This window comes from Crinia signifera, chromosome 2 (genome assembly GCF_055691185.1).
Source record: "Crinia signifera chromosome 2, ASM5569118v1, whole genome shotgun sequence".
Taxonomy (NCBI): Eukaryota; Metazoa; Chordata; class Amphibia; order Anura; family Myobatrachidae; genus Crinia; species Crinia signifera.
The window spans coordinates 6,175,152-6,201,581 of NC_139218.1; the positions used below are offsets into that span (position 1 = coordinate 6,175,152).

Below are 26,430 nucleotides of genomic sequence, written 5' to 3' on the forward strand. Positions count from 1 at the left end.
AGCAGTACAGGCAGAGGAGCACAAGGTGGTGCAGGAGGAAGCAGTACAGGCAGGGGAGCACAAGCAATACAGGCTGAGGAGCACAAGGTGATGCAGGAGGAAGCAGTACAGGCAGAGGAGCAGAAGGTGATGCAGGAGGAAGCAGTACAGGCAGAGGAGCACGAGGTGATGCAGGAGGAAGCAGTACAGGCAGAGGAGCACAAGGTGATGCAGGAGGAAGCAGTACAGGCAGGGGAGCACAAGGTGATGCAGGAGGAAGCAATACAGGCTGAGGAGCACAAGGTGATGCAGGAGGAAGCAGTACAGGCAGAGGAGCACGGGGTGATGCAGGAGGAAGCAGTACAGGCAGAGGAGCACAAGGTGATGCAGGAGGAAGCAGTACAGGCAGAGGAGCAGAAGGTGATGCAGGAGGAAGCAATACAGGCTGAGGAGCACAAGGTGATGCAGGAGGAAGCAGTACAGGCAGAGGAGCACGGGGTGATGCAGGAGGAAGCAGTACAGGCAGGGGAGCACAAGGTGATGCAGGAGGAAGCAATACAGGCTGAGGAGCACAAGGTGATGCAGGAGGAAGCAGTACAGGCAGAGGAGCACAAGGTGATGCAGGAGGAAACAGTACAGGCAGGGGAGCACAAGGTGATGCAGGAGGAAGCAGTACAGGCAGAGGACCACGAGGTGATGCAGGAGGAAGCAGTACAGGCAGAGGAGCACAAGGTGATGCAGGAGGAAGCAGTACATGCAGAGGAGCACAAGGTGATGCAGGAGGAAGCAGTACAGGCAGAGGACCACGAGGTGATGCAGGAGGAAGCAGTACAGGCAGAGGACCACGAGGTAAAGCAGGAGGAAGCAGTGCAGGCAGAGGACCACGAGGTGATGCAGGAGGAAGCAGTACAGGCAGAGGAGCACGAGGCGATGCAGGAGGAAGCAGTACAGGCAGGGGAGCACGAGGTGATGCAGGAGGAAGCAGTACAGGCAGGGGAGCACAAGGTGATGCAGGAGGAAGCAATACAGGCTGAGGAGCACAAGGTGCAGGAGGAAGCAGTACAGGCAGAGGAGCACAAGGTGATGCAGGAGGAAGCAGTACAGGCAGAGGAGCACGAGGCGATGCAGGAGGAAGCAGTACAGGCAGGGGAGCACGAGGTGATGCAGGAGGAAGCAGTACAGGCAGGGGAGCACAATGTGATGCAGGAGGAAGCAGTACAGGCAGAGGAGCACGAGGTGATGCAGGAGGAAGCAGTACAGGCAGAGGAGCACGAGGTTATGCAGGAGGAAACAGTACAGGCAGGGGAGCACAAGGTTATGCAGGAGGAAGCAGTACAGGCAGAAGAGCACAGGGTGATGCAGGAGGAATCAGTACAGGCAGAGGAGCACAAGGTGATACAGGAGGAAGCAGTACAGGCAGAGGAGCACAAGGTGGTGCAGGAGGAAGCAGTACAGGCAGGGGAGCACAAGCAATACAGGCTGAGGAGCACAAGGTGATGCAGGAGGAAGCAGTACAGGCAGAGGAGCAGAAGGTGATGCAGGAGGAAGCAGTACAGGCAGAGGAGCACGAGGTGATGCAGGAGGAAGCAGTACAGGCAGAGGAGCACAAGGTGATGCAGGAGGAAGCAGTACAGGCAGGGGAGCACAAGGTGATGCAGGAGGAAGCAATACAGGCTGAGGAGCACAAGGTGATGCAGGAGGAAGCAGTACAGGCAGAGGAGCACGGGGTGATGCAGGAGGAAGCAGTACAGGCAGAGGAGCACAAGGTGATGCAGGAGGAAGCAGTACAGGCAGAGGAGCAGAAGGTGATGCAGGAGGAAGCAATACAGGCTGAGGAGCACAAGGTGATGCAGGAGGAAGCAGTACAGGCAGAGGAGCACGGGGTGATACAGGAGGAAGCAGTACAGGCAGGGGAGCACAAGGTGATGCAGGAGGAAGCAATACAGGCTGAGGAGCACAAGGTGATGCAGGAGGAAGCAGTACAGGCAGAGGAGCACAAGGTGATGCAGGAGGAAACAGTACAGGCAGGGGAGCACAAGGTGATGCAGGAGGAAACAGTACATGCAGAGGAGCATGAGGTGATGCAGGAGGAAGCAGTACAGGCAGAGGAGCACAAGGTGATGCAGGAGGAAGCAGTGCAGGCAGAGGAGCACAAGGTGATGCAGGAGGAAACAGTACATGCAGAGGAGCATGAGGTGATGCAGGAGGAAGCAGTGCAGGCAGAGGACCACGAGGTGATGCAGGAGGAAGCAGTACAGGCAGAGGAGCACAAGGTGATGCAGGAGGAAGCAGTACAGGCAGCGGAGCATGAGGTGATGCAGGAGGAAGCAGTACAGGCAGAGGAGCACAAGGTGATGCAGGAGGAAGCAGTACATGCAGAGGAGCATGAGGTGATGCAGGAGGAAGCAGTACAGGCAGAGGAGCACAAGGTGATGCAGGAGGAAGCAGTGCAGGCAGAGGAGCACAAGGTGATGCAGGAGGAAACAGTACATGCAGAGGAGCATGAGGTGATGCAGGAGGAAGCAGTGCAGGCAGAGGACCACGAGGTGATGCAGGAGGAAGCAGTACAGGCAGAGGAGCACAAGGTGATGCAGGAGGAAGCAGTACATGCAGAGGAGCATGAGGTGATGCAGGAGGAAGCAGTACAGGCAGAGGAGCACAAGGTGATGCAGGAGGAAGCAGTGCAGGCAGAGGAGCACAAGGTGATGCAGGAGGAAACAGTACATGCAGAGGAGCATGAGGTGATGCAGGAGGAAGCAGTGCAGGCAGAGGACCACGAGGTGATGCAGGAGGAAGCAGTACAGGCAGAGGAGCACAAGGTGATGCAGGAGGAAGCAGTGCAGGCAGAGGACCACGAGGTGATGCAGGAGGAAGCAGTACAGGCAGAGGACCACGAGGTGATGCAGGAGGAAGCAGTACAGGCAGAGGACCACGAGGTGATGCAGGAGGAAGCAGTACAGGCAGAGGAGCACAAGGTGATGCAGGAGGAAGCAGTACATGCAGAGGAGCACAAGGTGATGCAGGAGGAAGCAGTACAGGCAGAGGACCACGAGGTGATGCAGGAGGAAGCAGTACAGGCTGAGGACCACGAGGTAAAGCAGGAGGAAGCAGTACAGGCAGAGGACCACGAGGTGATGCAGGAGGAAGCAGTACAGGCAGAGGACCACGAGGTGATGCAGGAGGAAGCAGTGCTGTGTTTTGCTGTCAGTGGAGGGGTGGTTACACAAGGAGATCAGTGTTGCCGCGTTACTATAGGAGACCAGCTTTCCAGTGATTCCCTGCACAGTCAGTGCTTAGTCATTTATACTATGACCACTTTCACCTTTTTCTGGTTCAATCTCTAAGAAAACAGAACACTTCTCTTACGTTACATTTTTATTCCTCCATATAAAGTCTGTATCTGACAATGGGGGAAGCGGAATCTTTGATCCTCCTCTATTCCTCTTCTCATATAAGTTATGGCTCCAAGTAGCGCACAAGCCACATCCCTGAAACACACAAACATTCCCTGTCATCTCTGTACATACAGGGGCTGATTCACAGTTATAGGCAACTGGTGCATGAGGTCGGCAATTAGCCAAATCTCTGGGTAGCTCAGCCCTGGATAATCAGCAATAACATATATACGTCCAGGGGCAGTAATCCTGGAGGCAAACACACCCAGAAGGCAAACAGGTATGTTCATAGGGCAGCCTATCACAGGGATATCCCAGCAGGGTGTGTGTGTGTGTAGGATAGCCTATCACAGGGATATGCCAGCAGGGTGTGTGTGTAGGATAGCCTATCACAGGGATATGCCAGCAGGGTGTGTGTGTAGGATAGCCTATCACAGGGATATCCCAGCAGGGTGTGTGTGTAGGATAGCCTATCACAGGGATATCCCAGCAGGGTGTGTGTGTGCAGGACAGACTATCACAGAGATACCCCAGCAGGGTGTATGTGTAGGATAGCCTATCACAGGGATATCCCAGCAGGGTGTGTGTGTGTAGGATAGCCTATCACAGGGATATCCCAGCAGGGTGTGTGTGTAGGATAGCCTATCACAGGGATATCCCAGCAGGGTGTGTGTGTGTGTGTGTGTGTGTGTAGGATAGCCTATCACAGGGATATCCCAGCAGGGTGTGTGTGTGTGTGTGTGTGTGTGTGTGTGTGTAGGATAGCCTATCACAGGGATATCCCAGCAGGGTGTGTGTGTAGGATAGCCTATCACAGGGATATCCCAGCAGGGTGTGTGTGTGTGTGTGTGTGTGGGATAGCCTATCACAGGGATATCCCAGCAGGGTGTGTGTGTGTAGGATAGCCTATCACAGGGATATCCCAGCAGGGTGTGTGTGTAGGATAGCCTATCACAGGGATATCCCAGCAGGGTGTGTGTGTAGGATAGCCTATCACAGGGATATCCCAGCAGGGTGTGTGTGTACGATAGCCTATCACAGGGATATCCCAGCAGGGTGTGTGTGTACGATAGCCTATCACAGGGATATCCCAGCAGGGTGTGTGTGTAGGATAGCCTATCACAGGGATATCCCAGCAGGGTGTGTGTGTACGATAGCCTATCACAGGGATATCCCAGCAGGGTGTGTGTGTAGGATAGGGGAAAAAGATCAACCTAAGTTGATTTAAGAGCGCTTTCCACCAGCTGCTTTCTCAAAAGATTAAGCGGCTGCTATGTAGGGAGTAGTCAGTTCCCTTAGAAAATTGCACAATAGAAAAACAGATTAGCAGCGCTAAGGTAGTCTAAATGATCAACAACAAGTGAATCAATTAATAGCAAATAGTAACAAATTTAATGGCACATAAAAAAATACATTTATCCGGATATAAAATTATATCATAAAAGATAATTTAAAATGCAGAACTTGATAAAAGTGGATTTTAGGTGTGTCATATAACCTGCATTAGACGATTCAGAGTCCCGTGGAGGAGTCCAAGTGTGAACCACAATGCTGGGAATAGCCGCTGGAGGTGGATTTAAAGATGAAGTCCTTCTTTGAATTAGGGCAGGGTTTACCCACGGAAGGTACGACCTCAACAATTGATGCGGTGAAGATTGTAAATCCCGAATGGTGGTGGTACTTTCTCCTTGGTACAATAAACTCTGGTCTCGAATTTTTGGCAGGCAAGTGAAGGGTAAGGATCCACTGGGCACCTACGCGTTTCGCTGACCCCCGTCAGCTTTATCAAGGTTTATCTATGTGTGTGTAGGATAGCCTATCACAGGGATATCCCAGCAGGGCGTGTGTGTAGGATAGCCTATCACAGGGATATCCCAGCAGGGTGTGTGTGTGGGATAGCCTATCACAGGGATATCCCAGCAGGGTGTGTGTGTGTGTGTGTGTGTGTGTGTGTGTGGGATAGCCTATCACAGGGATATCCCAGCAGAGTGTGTGTGTAGGATAGCCTATCACAGGGATATCCCAGCAGGGTGTGTGTGTAGGACAGCCTATCACAGGGATATCCCAGCAGGGTGTGTGTGTGGGATAGCCTATCACAGGGATATCCCAGCAGGGTGTGTGTGTGTGTGGGATAGCCTATCACAGGGATATCCCAGCAGAGTGTGTGTGTAGGATAGCCTATCACAGGGATATCCCAGCAGGGTGTGTGTGTGTAGGATAGCCTATCACAGGGATATCCCAGCAGGGTGTGTGTGTAGGATAGCCTATCACAGGGATATCCCAGCAGGGTGTGTGTGTAGGACAGCCTATCACAGGGATATCCCAGCAGGGTGTGTGTGTGTAGGATAGCCTATCACAGGGATATCCCAGCAGGGTGTGTGTGTAGGATAGCCTATCACAGGGATATCCCAGCAGGGTGTGTGTGTGTGTAGGATAGCCTATCACAGGGATATCCCAGCAGGGTGTGTGTGTGTAGGATAGCCTATAACAGGGATATCCAGCAGAGTGTGTGTGTAGGATAGCCTATCACAGGGATATCCCAGCAGGGTGTGTGTGTGTGTAGGATAGCCTATCACAGGGATATCCCAGCAGGGTGTGTGTGTGTAGGATAGCCTATCACAGGGATATCCCAGCAGAGTGTGTGTGTAGGATAGCCTATCACAGGGATATCCCAGCAGGGTGTGTGTGTAGGATAGCCTATCACAGGGATATCCCAGCAGGGTGTGTGTGTGTAGGACAGCCTATCACAGGGATATCCCAGCAGGGCGTGTGTGTAGGATAGCCTATCACAGGGATATCCCAGCAGGGTGTGTGTGTGTGTGTAGGATAGCCTATCACAGGGATATCCCAGCAGGGCGTGTGTGTAGGATAGCCTATCACAGGGATATCCCAGCAGGGTGTGTGTGTGTAGGATAGCCTATCACAGGGATATCCCAGCAGGGTGTGTGTGTGTAGGATAGCCTATCACAGGGATATCCCAGCAGGGTGTGTGTGTAGGATAGCCTATCACAGGGATATCCCAGCAGGGTGTGTGTGTAGGATAGCCTATCACAGGGATATCCCAGCAGGGTGTGTGTGTGTGGGATAGCCTATCACAGGGATATCCCAGCAGGGTGTGTGTGTAGGATAGCCTATCACAGGGATATCCCAGCAGGGTGTGTGTGTGGGATAGCCTATCACAGGGATATCCCAGCAGGGTGTGTGTGTAGGATAGCCTATCACAGGGATATCCCAGCAGGGTGTGTGTGTAGGACAGCCTATCACATGGATATCCCAGCAGGGTGTGTGTGTAGGATAGCCTATCACAGGGATATCCCAGCAGAGTGTGTGTGTAGGATAGCCTATCACAGGGATATGCCAGCAGGGCGTGTGTGTAGGATAGCCTATCACAGGGATATTCCAGCAGGGTGTGTGTGTGTAGGACAGCCTATCACAGGGATATCCCAGCAGGGTGTGTGTTTGTGTAGGACAGCCTATCACAGGGATATCCCAGCAGGGTGTGTGTGTGTGTAGGACAGCCTATCACAGGGATATCCCAGCAGGGTGTGTGTGTAGGATAGCCTATCACAGGGATATCCCAGCAGGGTGTGTGTGTGTAGGATAGCCTATCACAGGGATATCCCAGCAGGGTGTGTGTGTGTGTGTAGGATAGCCTATCACAGGGATATCCCAGCAGGGTGTGTGTGTGTAGGATAGCCTATCACAGGGATATCCCAGCAGGGTGTGTGTGTAGGATAGCCTATCACAGGGATATCCCAGCAGGGTGTGTGTGTATGTAGGATAGCCTATAACAGGGATATCCCAGCAGAGTGTGTGTGTAGGACAGCCTATCACAGGGATATCCCAGCAGGGTGTGTGTGTAGGATAGTCTATCACAGGGATATCCCAGCAGGGTGTGTGTGTGGGATAGCCTATCACAGGGATATCCCAGCAGGGTGTGTGTGTGTGTGTGTGTGTGTGTGTAGGATAGCCTATCACAGGGATATCCCAGCAGGGTGTGTGTGTAGGATAGCCTATCACAGGGATATCCCAGCAGGGTGTGTGTGTGTGTGTGTGTGTAGGATAGCCTATCACAGGGATATCCCAGCAGGGTGTGTGTGTAGGATAGCCTATCACAGGGATATCCCAGCAGGGTGTGTGTGTGTGTGTGTGTAGGATAGCCTATCACAGGGATATCCCAGCAGGGTGTGTGTGTGGGACAGCCTATCACAGGGATATCCCAGCAGGGTGTGTGTGTGGGACAGCCTATCACAGGGATATCCCAGCAGGGTGTGTGTGTGTAGGATAGCCTATCACAGGGATATCCCAGCAGGGTGTGTGTGTGTGTGTGTGTGTGTAGGATAGCCTATCACAGGGATATCCCAGCAGGGTGTGTGTGTAGGATAGCCTATCACAGGGATATCCCAGCAGGGTGTGTGTGTAGGATAGCCTATCACAGGGATATCCCAGCAGGGTGTGTGTGTGGGACAGCCTATCACAGGGATATGCCAGCAGGGTGTGTGTGTAGGATAGCCTATCACAGGGATATCCCAGCAGGGTGTGTGTGTAGGACAGCCTATCACAGGGATATCCCAGCAGGGTGTGTGTGTGTAGGACAGCCTATCACAGGGATATCCCAGCAGGGTGTGTGTGTAGGACAGCCTATCACAGGGATATCCCAGCAGGGTGTGTGTGTGTAGGACAGCCTATCACAGGGATAGCCCAGCAGGGTGTGTGTATGGGATAGCCTATCACAGGGATATCCCAGCAGGGTGTGTGTGTGTGTGTGTGTGTGTGTGTGTGTGTGTGTAGGACAGCCTATCACAGGGATATCCCAGCAGGGTGTGTGTGTGGGATAGCCTATCACAGGGATATCCCAGCAGGGTGTGTGTGTGTAGGACATCCTATCACAGGGATATCCCAGCAGGGTGTGTGTGTAGGATAGCCTATCACAGGGATATCCCAGCAGGGTGTGTGTGTGGGATAGCATATCACAGGGATAGCCCAGCAGGGTGTGTGTGTGTGTGTGTGTGTGTGTGTGTAGGACAGCCTATCACAGGGATATCCCAGCAGGGTGTGTGTGTGTGTGTAGGATAGCCTATCACAGGGATATCCCAGCAGGGTGTGTGTGTGGGATAGCCTATCACAGGGATAGCCCAGCAGGGTGTGTGTGTGTGTAGGATAGCCTATCACAGGGATATCCCAGCAGGGTGTGTGTGTAGGATAGCCTATCACAGGGATATCCCAGCAGGGTGTGTGTGTGTGTGTAGGATAGCCTATCACAGGGATATCCCAGCAGGGTGTGTGTGTGGGACAGCCTATCACAGGGATATCCCAGCAGGGTGTGTGTGTGTGGGACAGCCTATCACAGGGATATCCCAGCAGGGTGTGTGTGTAGGATAGCCTATCACAGGGATATCCCAGCAGTGTGTGTGTGTGTGTGTGTGTGTGTGTGTGTGTGTGTGTGTGTAGGATAGCCTATCACAGGGATATCCCAGCAGGGTGTGTGTGTAGGATAGCCTATCACAGGGATATCCCAGCAGGGTGTGTGTGTGTAGGATAGCCTATCACAGGGATATCCCAGCAGGGTGTGTGTGTGTGTAGGATAGCCTATCACAGGGATATCCCAGCAGGGTGTGTGTGTGTAGGATAGCCTATCACAGGGATATCCCAGCAGGGTGTGTGTGTGTGTGTGTGTAGGATAGCCTATCACAGGGATATCCCAGCAGGGTGTGTGTGTGGGACAGCCTATCACAGGGATATCCCAGCAGGGTGTGTGTGTGTGGGACAGCCTATCACAGGGATATCCCAGCAGGGTGTGTGTGTAGGATAGCCTATCACAGGGATATCCCAGCAGGGTGTGTGTGTAGGATAGCCTATCACAGGGATATCCCAGCAGGGTGTGTGTGTAGGATAGCCTATCACAGGGATATCCCAGCAGGGTGTGTGTGTGGGACAGCCTATCACAGGGATATGCCAGCAGGGTGTGTGTGTAGGATAGCCTATCACAGGGATATCCCAGCAGGGTGTGTGTGTAGGACAGCCTATCACAGGGATATCCCAGCAGGGTGTGTGTGTGTAGGACAGCCTATCACAGGGATATCCCAGCAGGGTGTGTGTGTAGGACAGCCTATCACAGGGATATCCCAGCAGGGTGTGTGTGTGTAGGACAGCCTATCACAGGGATAGCCCAGCAGGGTGTGTGTATGGGATAGCCTATCACAGGGATATCCCAGCAGGGTGTGTGTGTGTGTGTGTGTGTGTGTGTGTGTGTAGGACAGCCTATCACAGGGATATCCCAGCAGGGTGTGTGTGTGGGATAGCCTATCACAGGGATATCCCAGCAGGGTGTGTGTGTGTGTAGGACATCCTATCACAGGGATATCCCAGCAGGGTGTGTGTGTAGGATAGCCTATCACAGGGATATCCCAGCAGGGTGTGTGTGTGGGATAGCCTATCACAGGGATAGCCCAGCAGGGTGTGTGTGTAGGATAGCCTATCACAGGGATATCCCAGCAGGGTGTGTGTGTGGGATAGCCTATCACAGGGATATCCCAGCAGGGTGTGTGTGTAGGATAGCCTATCACAGGGATATCCCAGCAGGGTGTGTGTGTGTAGGACAGCCTATCACAGGGATATCCCAGCAGGGTGTGTGTGTGGGATAGCCTATCACAGGGATAGCCCAGCAGGGTGTGTGTGTGTGTGTGTGTGTGTGTAGGACAGCCTATCACAGGGATATCCCAGCAGGGTGTGTGTGTGTGTAGGATAGCCTATCACAGGGATATCCCAGCAGGGTGTGTGTGTGGGATAGCCTATCACAGGGATAGCCCAGCAGGGTGTGTGTGTAGGATAGCCTATCACAGGGATAACCCAGCAGGGTGTGTGTGTGTAGGATAGCCTATCACAGGGATATCCCAGCAGGGTGTGTGTGTGTAGGATAGCCTATCACAGGGATATCCCAGCAGGGTGTGTGTGTGGGATAGCCTATCACAGGGATATCCCAGCAGGGTGTGTGTGTGTAGGATAGCCTATCACAGGGATATCCCAGCAGGGTGTGTGTGTAGGACAGCCTATCACATGGATATCCCAGCAGGGTGTGTGTGTGTAGGACAGCCTATCACAGGGATATCCCAGCAGGGTGTGTGTGTAGGACAGCCTATCACAGGGATATCCCAGCAGGGTGTGTGTGTAGGATAGCCTATCACAGAGATATCCCAGCAGGGTGTGTGTGTGTGTGTAGGACAGCCTATCAGAGTACAGTAAAGCTTTCTTACCTAACGCTCCATCGTACAGACGCCATCACACCTTGAACCCCAGGGATCTCATACATTCCTTATGGGCCTGGATCATCTCCCGGCATCGCTCCTCGCCCTTCTCAATGATGCTGGGAAAAGAGCGCATGATAAACAGTTATTACCGCACTGGGGATCATCATAGGATTAATCACAGCCTGCACGCAGGGTCCTGCCATTATCATTACCTACGGGCAGGGAAAGGAATGTGCCCCAACAGTCTGTACAAAGGGCCCGATTCAGCTCTGGCGATTATCGGAGGACCACACACTATCCTATTTCATTTCACCCTCTTCGCACGGCCGTGAACTCTTAGGTTATAACCAATTGAAATAAAAATGAATAATATTATTTATCACTTTTCTATTTCCTGGAGAAAAAAACACACAACCAACCCTCAGGCTTATTTCCCAATAACTGTTGCGTTTCATTAGGGTGCGGCAAGGACCACACTTGATGGGAGGTAATTGTTGGAATGGAAATAGAATGAAGCAGAGACTAATAGGAATGGGATAAATTCCCTGTACAGCGCTGCACAACATCAGTGGTGCTGTATAAATTATAATAATTAGGTTTTCAAATAAGAATTACAATAACAATAATTACTTTTAACCAATAATGTGCTGCGCATGGGCAATAGCTGAGACCAGCCTGCGGAGGATACTGCTGGTCTGTGCGGTGAAACGCGTTGGGATTGGAGACTCCTTTTAGACCGGGCGTCTCGCTCTGACCCATTCTCCAGTGGATAATTCTGTGCCCTCTACTAACTGGTTACCAGACACTCCATGTATTCCTGCTAATAAACTGGGCCAGCAATATATGCAATGTGTATATTCATTTATATAGAATATAACTACTATATACACTACTATATACTACTATATACAGTATATATATATATATATATATATATATATATATATATATATATATATATATATATATATATATACACACTAGGTGATTCATCGCACCCTACGGGCGCTCTTCACACCGTTGTAAGGGGCTGCGCCCCCTTAATTTGTGAACGTTTGTATATGAGAAATATGGTTAGAATTGTATGTAAGATGCCTGTATTGCAACTTGAGTTATACTGTAGGTGAAATGTGTTAAATAGAGAGCATATGATGTGGAAGGGGGGTGTATTGTTTTGTTTAATTAAAAAGCGGTTACAGAGTAAGATGTACAGTGACATTTGTGGAGGGTACAGTGACATTTGTGGGTGTGGGGGGGGGGCTGTGTGTGCATGTTGTTTAGGTGTGTGTGCGCAATAGTATAGTAGGGTGTTTCTGAGTCAGCGGCTCCCCACTGGCGGAGGTCACGACACACTAAAACAGGAGGCTGGGTAGTGATAGGGGTGTGTGGGCATAAGGGGTACTAAAGAGGAGGGTGGGAGATACTGTGCAGCTTCTGCCAGTGGGTGAGGGTCCTCGTGGCAGTACAGGAGTACAGGATGGTGGCCCTGAGTCAGTGTCTCCTCCTACTGGGTGGGAGTTCGGGTGCATGAGAGCAGGAGGCTGGGCTATGAGGCATGATAGGGGCATGTGGGCAAAACAGCGTCAGCGACTCCCCAGTAGTGGAAGTTACGGTTCAGGAGAGCAGAAAGCTGGGTAGTGATAGGGGTGTGTGAGTATACGGGGGACTAAAGAGGGGCTTAGGGGTGCCGTGAATTGCGGGAGGGGCGCGGGGGGTGCGGTGAATCAAGGGAGGGAGGGGGCGCAGGTGTCCACAAATCGCGGGAGAGGGCAGGGGTACGCAAAGCGTGGGAGGGTGCGTGAATCGCGCGAGGGGGGGTGTTGCGAATTGCGGGAGGGGGGGTGCGCGGGGGGTGACGTGAATCGTGGGAGGGGGGCGTGAATCGCAGGAGGGGGGGGGTGCGCGGGGGGTCCGCTAATTGCGGGAGGGGGGGCACGGGGCGCAATTAATCACCTAGTTGGTTATATATTCTTGTAGAAGGATGGTAGGATGTTGCTGTCATTCAGAATGCATTTACATAAACAGTAATAGTAGCAGTAAAAGATCTGACTTAAAGCACCTACAGTAAAACAGAACAGGTGTTATATATTATACAAAGAATTGGTTGATGATGTGTAGGTTGACGTGCACATAGTTCATAGTTGTCACTGGAAAAAAATTGCCACAAGAAAAAATCAACACAGAAAGGTCAACACATGTAAATGTTGACATAAGTGTGGCACTTCATTGGTGTCCATGTCGACACATGAGAATGAATATGAAAACATTCAAAAAAAGAAAATTAAATCTTCAAAAACTCATGTCAACCTTTTTCATTGTCGACCATAGCCATGTCAGTGTTTTGCATGTGCCATTTAATCGTGAGGTTGCCGTGAATAGGGGGGGGAGGGAGGTGGGGGGTGTCTGCGAATTGCGGGTGGGTCACGGGGGTGCCGTGGGGGATGGGTGACGCGAATCGCGCGGGGGGTACCGCGAATTGCGGGAGGGGGTCGCTGGGGTGCCACAAATCGCCACAAGAAAAAATCAACACAGAAAGGTCAACACATTAAATGTTGACATAAGTGTGGCACTTCATTGGTGACCATGTCGACACATGAGAATGAATATGAAAACAATCTTAAAATTAAAAATAAATCTTCAAAAACTCATGTCAACCTTTTTCATCGTCGACCATAGCCGTGTCAGTGTTTTGCATGTGCCATTTGATCCTGGGGTTGCTGTGAATCGCGGCGGCTGGGGGGTGGTGTCCGCGGGGGGGGGGGGGGGGTGGGTGTGCCATGAATTGCGGGAGGGGGGGTCGCGGGGGTGGGTGCTGCGAATTGCGGGGGGGGGGGGCACGGGGGTTGCAGCGAATCGCGGGAGGGGGGGTCGCGGGGCCGGGGGGTTTGCCGCGAATCACGGGAGGGGGGGGTCTTGTGGGAATTGTGGGAGGGTCGTAGGGGGTGCAGTGGGGATGGGCGCGAGGGGTTGTAGCGAATCGCGGAAGGGGGTACGCGGGGGCGGGCTGCCGCAAATCGCGGGAGGAGGGGGTCGCGGGGGGGGTGGGGTTGCCGCAAATCGTGGGGGGGGGGGTGTGCCGCGAATTGCTGTAGGTTCGCGGGGGCAAGGGAGCACGCATATCGCGGGAGGGGTGGTCGCGGGGGGTGGCCTGGGGGCCGCGAATCGCGGGAGGGGGGGGCGGGGGGAGGTTTTTGCTGTAAATCACGGGAGGGGGGGGTCGCGGGGTGATGCTGCGAATCGCGGGAGGGGGGGTCACGGGGGGATGCCGCGAATTGCGGGAGGGGGGTGGGTGCCGCGAATTGCGGGGGCGGCAGGTGGCGCTCACCTGGTGTGTCTGGTGAGTAGCTGTGTCTTTGCTGGGTAACATGGGGAGGCAGAGGGTGTCTCACTGGGCTGGTTCTCTGTCATTGGTTCTGGGGGGTTGGTTCTGCGCTCCACTGCTAAAGGATTTTGCGGTGCGGCAGATTCTGGGTTCTTCTGCCTGTAGAGCCCGGGGTAATAGGTATTTGCAATTTCTGGTGAATTGCGCACTCGCTATGTTGATAATTGTAATGGACCTCTTATGTTTCACTTTATCCGCTGGAAGTTAGTGATAATGATGTACTGCACACTGTAATTATTTTTTAAAACAATATGTTTTATTTTGATATTTGAACAAAAGTTGTATTCAAAAGAAGGTGGGTACTGGGTAAGGGTTGGATAAGTCTCATGGACCTCCAATGTTGCAGATCTCACTATGTGTCTTCCGCAAATTGGGTTAAAGTATCCTGTCTTAGCAGACCTCTGTGGTTGGGCAATGCACAGGGTTGCTATTGAGGATGGGGCTGTGTGGGTTTGGGTGGTGGGGGTGGCTGCCCGCAGCTGCGATTGGGCATTTGTAAGGCTGGGTGGCAGCGGAAGTCTCCTGTATAACAAAGTTAGGGTGGTCAAGGAAAGTGACCGGTGGTACCGGTGGGCTGGCGTCCCTTACCCTCCGGTGGTGCACCGTTCACTTACCCGATACCTGGTTCTGTTGCCGGCAGGGGATGCTTGCCGCGTCCTTCCACGTGTCTTCACCGGCGTCCTCACAGTATGCGATAGCCGGCAGTCTGGTCCGCACCGCTGATGCAGTAGTTCGCGTCACTTCCGGGTTCAGCTGGACGGCGTTGCCCGGGGTGACGGAGGTCCTGCAGCGGCGCGCGCTCGACTCCTTGCGGAGGAGACTTGGGGATGTTGTGTGGGTGCAGGGCTTCTGTCCTGTTATCCAACGCGTTTCGGCACGTGTGTGCCTTTATCAATGGTTCTCTGTCATGTGAGTCAGACATGTGAGTCAGAGGCTCCACCCAGCGTTAGAAAGTCAGACACACTTTGAGTGACAGATGTAGCCAAATATGTAAGAGATATAAGCACACAGGAGCAGCAATTGCGGGGGCGGCAGGTGGCGCTCACCTGGTGTGTCTGGTGAGTAGCTGTGTCTTTGCTGGGTAACATGGGGAGGCAGAGGGTGTCTCACTGGGCTGGTTCTCTGTCATTGGTTCTGGGGGGTTGGTTCTGCGCTCCACTGCTAAAGGATTTTGCGGTGCGGCAGATTCTGGGTTCTTCTGCCTGTAGAGCCCGGGGTAATAGGTATTTGCAATTTCTGGTGAATTGCGCACTCGCTATGTTGATAATTGTAATGGACCTCTTATGTTTCACTTTATCCGCTGGAAGTTAGTGATAATGATGTACTGCACACTGTAATTATTTTTTAAAACAATATGTTTTATTTTGATATTTGAACAAAAGTTGTATTCAAAAGAAGGTGGGTACTGGGTAAGGGTTGGATAAGTCTCATGGACCTCCAATGTTGCAGATCTCACTATGTGTCTTCCGCAAATTGGGTTAAAGTATCCTGTCTTAGCAGACCTCTGTGGTTGGGCAATGCACAGGGTTGCTATTGAGGATGGGGCTGTGTGGGTTTGGGTGGTGGGGGTGGCTGCCCGCAGCTGCGATTGGGCATTTGTAAGGCTGGGTGGCAGCGGAAGTCTCCTGTATAACAAAGTTAGGGTGGTCAAGGAAAGTGACCGGTGGTACCGGTGGGCTGGCGTCCCTTACCCTCCGGTGGTGCACCGTTCACTTACCCGATACCTGGTTCTGTTGCCGGCAGGGGATGCTTGCCGCGTCCTTCCACGTGTCTTCACCGGCGTCCTCACAGTATGCGATAGCCGGCAGTCTGGTCCGCACCGCTGATGCAGTAGTTCGCGTCACTTCCGGGTTCAGCTGGACGGCGTTGCCCGGGGTGACGGAGGTCCTGCAGCGGCGCGCGCTCGACTCCTTGCGGAGGAGACTTGGGGATGTTGTGTGGGTGCAGGGCTTCTGTCCTGTTATCCAACGCGTTTCGGCACGTGTGTGCCTTTATCAATGGTTCTCTGTCATGTGAGTCAGACATGTGAGTCAGAGGCTCCACCCAGCGTTAGAAAGTCAGACACACTTTGAGTGACAGATGTAGCCAAATATGTAAGAGATATAAGCACACAGGAGCAGCATACAGTACAGCATGAGCTCAGTACACAGCTGGATACACAAGCTGTGAGATGCATTGCAGCACTGTATATAAGCACACAGGAGCAGCCTACAGTACAGCATGAGCTCAGTGTGCTGCTGGATACACAAGCTGTGAGATGCATTGCAGCACTTTATATAAGCACACAGGAGCATCCTACAGTACAGCATTAGCTCAGTGCACAGCTGGATACACAAGCTGTGAGATGCATTGCAGCACTGTATATAAGCACACAGGAGCAGCCTACAGTACAGCATGAGCTCAGTGTACAGCTGGATACACAAGCTGTGAGATGCATTGCAGCACTGTATATAAGCACACAGGAGCAGCCTACAGTACAGCATTAGCTCAGTGCACAGCTGGATACACAAGCTGTGAATGTATTGCCGCACTGTATATAAGCACACAGAAGCAGCCTACAGTACAGCATTAGCTCAGTGCACAGCTGGATACACAAGCTGTGAGATGCATTGCAGCACTGTATATAAGCACACAGGAACATATTACACTACAGCATTAGCTCAGTGCACAGCTGGATACAAAAGCTGTGAGATGCATTGCAGCACTGTATATAAGCACACAGGAGCAGCCTACAGTACAGCATAAGCTCAGTGCACAGCTGGATACACAAGCTGTGAGATGCATTGCAGCACTGTATATAAGCACACAGGAGCAGCCTACAGTACAGCATAAGCTCAGTGCACAGCTGGATACACATGCTGTGAGATGCATTGCAGCACTTTATATAAGCACACAGGAGCACCCTACAGTACAGCATTAGCTCAGTGCACAGCTGGATACACAAGCTGTGAGATGCATTGCAGCACTGTATATAAGCACACAGGAGCATATTACAGTACAGCATGAGCTCAGTGCACAGCTGGATACACAAGCTGTGAGATGCATTGCAGCACTGTATATAAGCACACAGGAGCAGCCTACAGTACAGCATAAGCTCAGTGCGCAGCTGGATACACAAGCTGTGAGATGCATTGCAGCACTGTATATAAGCACACAGGAGCAGCCTACAGTACAGCATGAGCTCAGTGCACAGCTGGATACACAAGCTGTCAGATGTATTGCAGGACTGTATTTAAGCACACAGGAGCAGCCTACAGTACAGCATTAGCTCAGTGCACAGCTGGATACACAAGCTGTGAGATGCATTGCAGCACTGTATATAAGCACACAGGAGCAGACTACAGTACAGCATGAGCTCAGAGTACAGCTGGATACACAAGCTGTGAAATGCATTGCAGCACTCTATATAAGCACACAGGAGCAGCCTACAGTACAGCATTAGCTCAATGCGCAGCTGGATACACAAGCTGTGAGATGCATTGCAGCACTGTATATAAGCACACAGGAGCAGCCTACAGTACAGCATGAGCTCAGTGCACAGCTGGATACACAAGCTGTCAGATGCATTGCAGGACTGTATTTAAGCACACAGGAGCAGCCTACAGTACAGCATTAGCTCAGTGCGCTGCTGGATACACAAGCTGTGAGATGCACTGCAGCACTGTATATAAGCACACAGCAGCATCCTACAGTACAGCATTAGCTTCGTGCGCTGCTGGATACACAAGCTGTGAGATGCATTGCAGCACTGTATATAAGCACACAGGAGCATATTACAGTACAGCATTAGCTCAGTATGCTGCTGGATACACAAGCTGTGAGATGCATTGCAGAACTTTATATAAGCACACAGGAGCATCCTACAGTACAGCATTAGCTCAGTGCGCAGCTGGATACACAAGATGTGAGATGCATTGCAGCACTGTATTTAAGCACACAGGAGCACATTACAGTACAGCATGAGCTCAGTGCACAGCTGGATACACAAGCTGTGAGATGCATTGCAGGACTGTTTTTATGCACACAGGAGCAGCCTACAGTACAGCATTAGCTCAGTGCGCAGCTGGATACACAAGCTGTGAGATGCATTGCAGCACTGTATATAAGCACACAGGAGCAGCCTACAGTACAGCATGAGCTGAGTGCACAGCTGGATACACAAGCTGTCAGATGCATTGCAGCACTTTATATAAGCACACAGGAGCAGCCTACAGTACAGCATTAGCTCAGTGCACACCTGGATACACAAGCTGTCAGATGCATTGCAGGACTGTATTTAAGCACACAAGAGCAGCCTACAGTACAGCATTAGCTCAGTGCACAGCTGGATAGACAAGCTGTGAGATGCATTGCAGCACTGTATATAAGCACACAGGAGCAGCCTACAGTACAGCATTAGCTCAGTGCACAGCTGGATACACAAGCTGTGAGATGCATTGCAGCACTGTATATAAGCACACAGGTACATATTACAGTACAGCATTAGCTCAGTGCACAGCTGGATACACAAGCTGTGAGATGCATTGCAGCACTGTTTATAAGCACACAGGAGCATTCTACAGTACAGCATTAGCTCAAGGCACACCTGGATACACAAGCTGTGAGATGCATTGCAGCACTGTTTATAAGCACACAGGAGTAGCCTACAGTACAGCATTAGCTCAGTGCGCTGCTGGATACACAAGCTGTGAGATGCATTGCAGCACTGTATATAAGCACACAGGAGTATATTACAGTACAGCATTAGCTCAGTGTGCTGCTAGATACACAAGCTGTGAGATGCATTGCAGCACTTTATATAAGCACACAGGAGCATTAGCTCAGTGCGCAGCTGGATACACAAGCTGTGAGATGCATTGCAGCACTGTATATAAGCACACAGGAGCAGACTACAGTACAGCATTAGCTCAGTGCGCTGCTGGATACACAAGCTGTGAGATGCATTGCAGCACTGTATATAAGCACACAGGAGCAGACTACAGTACAGCATGAGCACAGTGTACAGCTGGATACACAAGCTGTGAGATGCATTGCAGGACTGTATATATGCACACAGGAGCAGCCTACAGTACAGCATTAGCTCAGTGCGCTGCTGGATACACAAGCTGTGAGATGCATTGCAGCACTGTATATAAGCACACAGAAGCAGCCTACAGTACAGCATGAGCTCAGTGTACAGCTGGATACACAAGCTGTGAGATGCATTGCAGCACTGTATATAAGCACACAGGAACATATTACAGTACAGCATTAGCTCAGTGCGCTGCTGGATACAAAAGCTGTGAGATGCATTGCAGCACTGTATATAAGCACAAAGGAGCAGCCTACAGTACAGCATGAGCTCAGTGTACAGCTGGATACACAAGCTGTGAGATGCATTGCAGCACTGTATAGAAGCACACAGGAACATATTACAGTACAGCATTAGCTCAATGCGCTGCTGGATACACAAGCTGTGAGATGCATTGCAGCACTGTATATAGGCACACAGGAGCAGCCTACAGTACAGCATGAGCTCAGTGTACAGCTGGATACACAAGCTGTGAGATGCATTGCAGCACTGTATATAAGCACACAGGAACATATTACAGTACAGTATTAGCTCAGTGCGCAGCTGGATACAAAAGCTGTGAGATGCATTGCAGCACTGTATATAAGCACACAGGAACATATTACAGTACAGCATAAGCTCAGTGCGCTGCTGGATACACAAGCTGTGAGATGCATTGCAGCACTGTATATAAGCACACAGGAGCAGCCTACAGTAGAGCATTAGCTCAGAGTACAGCTGGATACACAAGCTGTGAGATGCATTGCAGCACTGTATATAAGCACACAGGAGCAGACTACAGTACAGCATTAGCTCAGTGCACAGCTGGATACACAAGCTGTGAGATGCATTCCAGCACTGTATATAAGCACACAGGAGCAGCCTACAGTACAGCATAAGCTCAGTGCACAGCTGGATACACAAGCTGTGAGATGCATTGCAGCACTGTATATAAGCACACAGGAGCAGCCTACAGTACAGCATAAGCTCAGTGCACAGCTGGATACACATGCTGTGAGATGCATTGCAGCACTGTTTATAAGCACACAGGAGTAGCCTACAGTACAGCATTAGCTTAGTGCGCTGCAGGATACACAAGCTGTGAGATGCATTGCAGCACTGTATATAAGCACACAGGAGCATATTACAGTACAGCATTAGCTCAGTGTGCTGCTGGATACACAAGCTGTGAGATGCATTGCAGCACTTTATATAAGTGTGGTGATCCCGGGATCTTGCAGCAGCGCAGCGCGACTTATGCCTCACGCAGAGCCCCCAGGGTCACTCCGAGTTCCAAAGATCGCACAGGAATACACAATAGCAAAGGTACAAAAGTATTACCTTTATTTTACACACGGGTTATACATGTAAAATCAGCAATTACAGTCTATATACAATATATACAGAAAGGCCATCAGTATTAGTCACGTTATCAGAACCCTACCACGACACCACTCAGGTTAGCTTCAGATGGACAGGACCCGCAAGTCCACAACTTCCAGCGCTGATGCTCAGTCACTTCTCTCTCTTCTCTCCCTCCAAACACCCACTTACATCCCAAAAGCACCCCTCTCCCCCTCCCTCAGGAATTCTTAACCCTTCCTATGCTGGGTGCAGTTGCATGAATGTAACAGGGTCTCCTATTACCTGTCCAGGGGCTGATTAACTCGCTCCGTTCATCTGGCTTTGAAGCTTGTGTATGTGAGGGATTTCACACCTTCATGTGAACAGATCTCTTCTCTGGAGACTGACCCTGGTGTTATCCATCCTTAGCCTCTTGTTATTTGGGGGGGGGAAGTGTATGTATCTGCCACTACCTGTAGTCTCTGTTACTAAACAGCCTATAAAGAGGTCCTTTGATCCCTGAACCAAAAACTATAAACAAACTGACCAGATTCTAATCTAAGCGTTTGGTCACTTCTACCCGGACCATTTGTCTCCACATATACAGTTACAATATTTAAGTAATACGCATTTGGGAAGACTGCCATAATTAACTTCATAGTCACAAATCCCTTATTCATGATACCATCGCAGTTTACTAAGAACATTACCTGGAGGCAGTGACGTAACCACGGGCAACGCTGATCCTCCCTCCCAGTTTCTCCTGTGCCCAGAAACTATCTTCTTGTCTTTATATGCATATGTAACAGTATGGGATACAGTATACAAAGCTTTGGGAACATATTACCGTCATTTACATAACATGAGGGAATATTTCCCTCCAGTAGCACACATACTCAGCCTAATGGAATAACCTGTTTGGATTATTCAGTATAACATATTATTATTGTCTGACATACAGCCCTGTGATGTCCCCTGTATGCAGCAGTCTGGGGAACACAGCTCAGATATGATTACAGTCAGTGATAATATCCGGTTATCGCCGGCATTTTGCAATTCTCTTTGCTGAAGCGCAGAAAGAGGCGGGAGAACAACATATGACGGAAAGGGGCGTGGCCTTATTTCGTCACACAGCACCCCTGTTGTTTACCGCCGCTGCGATTCACGGCTACACAATGTCCCTGCGTATTGCTTATCCCTGGCCCTCCTGGGCTCAGCCATTCACAGTTTGGCGCACAACCTCCAGTACTCCTGGTACAGGGTTTTCCACTGTCAGGTGGGAATGTTTCCTCCTCGCCTTCCCTTTTGGTTGTTCCCCCTCCCTCCGCCTCTGGCGCAACTGGGAGGGGCCCGATCTGCGCACGCAGACCAGCATCAGGGAACCTGGCCGCTCTTAACAACAGTGCTGATGTTGGCTGCAGAGGAGCGGCGGGTACCGACAATGTCCCTCCCTCAAACGCCTTCACAGTCACCCCACTTGGGTCTGAAACCTCCCCCAGCCCCTGAAGCTGCTGGGCCTCCCCTGGGCAACCTTCCATCCATGTCTGTTCATCCACCTTGCAGGGCCTCAGCACACTCTGCCCCCACCTGCCCTCAGCAGTAGGCAGTGGCCCAGGGAATTCTCCTTCACACCATGGCTGCAGAAGAGCAGGGGGTATCCGCAATCCTTCCCTGGCTCTTCCCTCAAAAGCCCCCACAAACACCTCCCCCAGTTCTAGATGGTCCTCTGGACCCTTACGTGATGCTTGAAGGTCCTTGCTGGTGGGATCCTTCTCCCCCACCTCCCAGGGCCTGAGCACACCCAGCCTCCACCTTCCCTCAGCAGCAGGCAGCGGTTCTGGGGATTCTTCTTCACACAATGGCTGCAGAGAAGCAGGGGGTATCCGCAAGTCTCCCCCTGATTTACTCACAATCCCCCCCCTTGGGTCGAACACCTCCCCCAGCCCTTTTAACAATAACTGCTGGGCCTCCCCTGGGCAAACTTCCATCTTCCCCAGGGTGCACTGCTTCCCCAGCCTGGCTATGAGAGGGACTGGTGGGGTGGCATTGTACGGCAGCACTGCTGGCATCTCCCTTACAGCCCCAGGTGCAAACTCACATTCTCTTGCTCGTGCCATGCTGGGTAGTGAGGTGTCTTCCTCTGAGGTGCAGGGGGGTGATGAGCTATGCCTTTGACCATCCCCTCCATGTTTGCTTGCTTGGCTGCCTGTTTGCTGCAGCGGCTCCCCGGGCACATAATTACAGTCAGTCACTCTTGCAGGGGACTCGCAGAAGCGCTGCACCCCAGCCTCTACTCCCTGCTCTGGCACCCCGGTCACATACCTGCCTTTTGACTTCAGCTCCTCCTGGCTCTGATGGCTAAGTGGGAACAGTCCTGGATAATCCTCCTGGGGTGGTAGAGTGGCAGAGCACACACCAGACACATTTCCTTCCATCTCCCCCTGCTGAATATGCTGGGGCTCCTGGGGCAAGATGCCCTCATTCCCTGGGCCGCTGGTGGTCATGTAGGGGAGAAGTACTGCCCCCTCTGCTGGGGCACAATCCTTGCAGACCCTCTGGCCGCTAGTTTCAAAGTCTCCATCTCCCACATCTGCAAAAGGGAAGATGTACTGCCATTCTTCCTGGGGTGCCAATTTTGGGTGCACCCCCATCCTTTGGCTAGCTGCTTGGAGCAGTGGCTGACCACTGCTTTGTACCTCCTGTGGCGAGGACTCAGCAATCACAGCCCCAGCCTCCGAGGTCTGCTCTGCTCTGGGGCTATTCTCTGGGGCAGCCCCTGCACTGTATACTGGCACTGCTCCATCTATCACGGGCTCCGTGTGCACCAGTCCATCATCACCATGTGGGGCCACAGTGCCCAGCTCTGCCACACTACTTGGCACAATGCAGGGGGAATAAATATCCTCTTCCCGATATCCATCTGCCACAATCACAGTCCATGATGTTAGGGCTCCTTTAGAGTCCGGGGTCCCTGGTGCGATATCACAGGGACACTCCACAGCTAGTTCCTCATTTCCCAACTCACTGAATGGGAACAGTTCTGTGATTTCTCCCTGTGTCAGTGGGGAATCTAGTTCTGTGGCTCTCTGAGGATGCATGAGCCGCAGCAGCCGCTGTTCCTCTGCCTCCCCCCGCTGACACTGGTCCAGCCACTCTGGAGAATTCAGCTGCCCCTGTGCCAGGGCGACCCTCTCTGCATTATCATAACAGTGCAGGAGACACTGCAACTGCTCCTGGACACTTCTCAGTTCTCCTGGACACAGGACCCAGTTCCTATACACGCTGAATGCATGTAGCGGGTCCTCTTGTTGCTCGTACACCCATCGGATAAGAGTGCAGTGTGAGCGGCCTTCGGGGGGTGTGCTGCATCGTAGCCTCCATTCGTCAGTTAGGTCCTCCAGACTCATTCTCGCTAATGGAGCTCCAGATTCTGCAGGCCACAGTTCCTCTGCCTCCCCCCCTGGGATCTCGGTAGTGGACCCCTCGGTCATCCACCCCGGTGGCACCATCAACTCCTCCTCCCTTTGAGTTCTCTTTGCGGGCTCCTTCCCAGGAACCACGTTACCCGGTGCTGGCACGCTGGCCGCAGCGATCCGGCTTCTATGCATTAGCTGATGCGTGGCGTTACTTACTTCTGTGACAAAAGCCTTCCACGCCACCGTATGCAGCAAGTTTCCTGCAGCAGCCTCAGATACATACTGCTTAAATTCATCGGTCAGGTAAGCTGCTTTCTCCTCTGTAGTAGCTCCTGTCCATACATTAATCCACCGATATGCTGCTTCCCAATCCTCCCAGAGAGGCTGCATCAGCGTGGATGGGCTTCTCCAGTCCCATTCCTCAGCCAGACGACTCCATGACGATTCCTCATCTATGAGCCTCACTGCTCTGGGTGACTGTGGGCACCTCTTGCCTCTCTTTGGACGTCTCTGTCCTTTTCCTGGAGCCATTCTCTACACGGGCTGCACTCGTAGAGCTTGGTCAGCGTCACTTGCTGGACCCCCTTACGTCAGCTTCCGCTTCTGGGCCACGGCACACTCCGCCGTTCCCTCGCTTGCAGGGATTGTCCCCTGGACAAGCCGGCACTTAAGCGGAATTCTTCCCTCGCTTAATGCCCTCGCAAAGTATACTTTTTCTTCTCCCCGGCATCCTTGTTAGGAACAATGGTTACCAGGTCCCTCAAACATGAGCTAATACTGGCCAATTACTGGCTATTGTGTTTCCAGAGCCTGGTCGCATCAAGATACGAGCCCCTAGCTCTCCCTCCTTTGGGTGTGCGATCCCCACCGCTTGCCACCAATTGTGGTGATCCCGGGATCTTGCAGCAGCGCAGCGCGACTTATGCCTCACGCAGAGCCCCCAGGGTCACTCCGAGTTCCAAAGATCGCACAGGAATACACAATAGCAAAGGTACAAAAGTATTACCTTTATTTTACACACGGGTTATACATGTAAAATCAGCAATTACAGTCTATATACAATATATACAGAAAGGCCATCAGTATTAGTCACGTTATCAGAACCTTACCACGACACCACTCAGGTTAGCTTCAGATGGACAGGACCCGCAAGTCCACAACTTCCAGCGCTGACGCTCAGTCACTTCTCTCCCTTCTCTCCCTCCAAACACCCACTTACATCCCAAAAGCACCCCTCTCCCCCTCCCTCAGGAATTCTTAACCCTTCCTATGCTGGGTGCAGTTGCATGAATGTAACAGGGTCTCCTATTACCTGTCCAGGGGCTGATTAACTCGCTCCGTTCATCTGGCTTTGAAGCTTGTGTATGTGAGGGATTTCACACCTTCATGTAAACAGATCTCTTCTCTGGAGACTGACCCTGGTGTTATCCATCCTTAAGGCCCCTACATACGCAGAGATGTGTGCCAGAGATACATAACGGGAGATTCAGCACAAGAGATTTCACTCTTGTGACTCATTTCAGACAATGAGCCACATACAGAGAGATTTGTGTCAGAGATTCATAATGGGAGATTCAGCACGGGAGATTTCAAATCTGTCACAGAAAGTGAAACACTGCACTTCATCACAAAAATTTTATTATTACTGAACACGTCTTCTTTAATAAGTATTCTTTCACTTCCCCTAATATGCTACCCCCCCAAAAAAAAAAAATTAAATCATGGTGGCTAGTGGTTCCCCCTGAACCGAATGCAAACCCATATGCAAACTATTAAACGTTGGTGGTACAGTGGGAGCTGACAAAAAAAATACTTACCAAGTCCGGGGTCCAGCGTCTCATCCTCTGTCATACAGACAATAATTTTGTAAAAAAAAATGGCATGGGGTCCCCCCCCCCAGACATGACCAGCCCCGGGCTTTTTGAGTGGTCCTGGTTCCCAAAATCCAGAGGACAAAGTGCGTGGGGTCCCCCAGATTTTGGGGACCAGCACCAGGCTCTTGAGCTGGCCCTGGTTTCCAAAATACGGGGGACAAAATGAATAGGGGTCCCCCATATTTTGGAGACCAGCACCAGGCTCAACTAGCAGGGGGTGTAATGCCATAGCCAGGGGACACGCTTGATGGTGTCCCGTGGCCAAAGCATTACCCACCCTAACTAGTCAGCCCAGGCCGGGAGTTTTTGGGGAGGTGGGGACCCCCCAAATAAGGGGGTCCCCCCTCTCCAGGGCACCCCAGGCCTGGGCTGCAGCCCGGGGCTATCCCCTGCACCCCTGGGCGGTGGGTGCAGGGTTGATAGCTTATTTAACAGTAATATTGTCTTTTACAGTAGGACTACAGGTCCCAGCAAGCCTGCCCCACATGCTGGCACTTGGGAGAACCACAGGTACCAGCATGTGGGGCATTAAAGGCCCGCCGGTACCTATAGCCCCCCTGTAAAGGAAATATTAAAATAAAACAACAAACACTGGTTTTAAATGTTTTATTTAATAAAAACACAAACACAGAGTTTTTAGTATTTTATTAAACTGCATCTGGTCTTCACCTGGGGGCAGCGGCCCCCTTAGCTCTTTTGCATGGCCGCCGCCTCCCAGGGCTTCTGCCTCTTCATCTGTGTTC

General features: G+C 51.7%; 1 protein-coding gene across 2 annotated transcripts in view; it reads right to left on the reverse strand.

Moving 5' to 3' along the window:
- POPDC2 (popeye domain cAMP effector 2) overlaps positions 1 to 26,430 on the reverse strand; it is a 66,099-nt gene that overhangs the window by 36,677 nt on the left and 2,992 nt on the right. Inside the window, exons 1-2 of one of the 2 annotated variants that reach the window (XM_083171495.1) lie at positions 10,628 to 10,652; positions 3,346 to 3,467 (exon numbers count right to left, since the gene is read on the reverse strand). The gene's annotated coding sequence lies outside the window, so the exon portion shown is untranslated. Of the gene's footprint in view, positions 1 to 3,345; positions 3,468 to 10,627; positions 10,738 to 26,430 lie in introns of those variants that run through there. The other variant, XM_083171494.1, reaches the window with a different exon arrangement.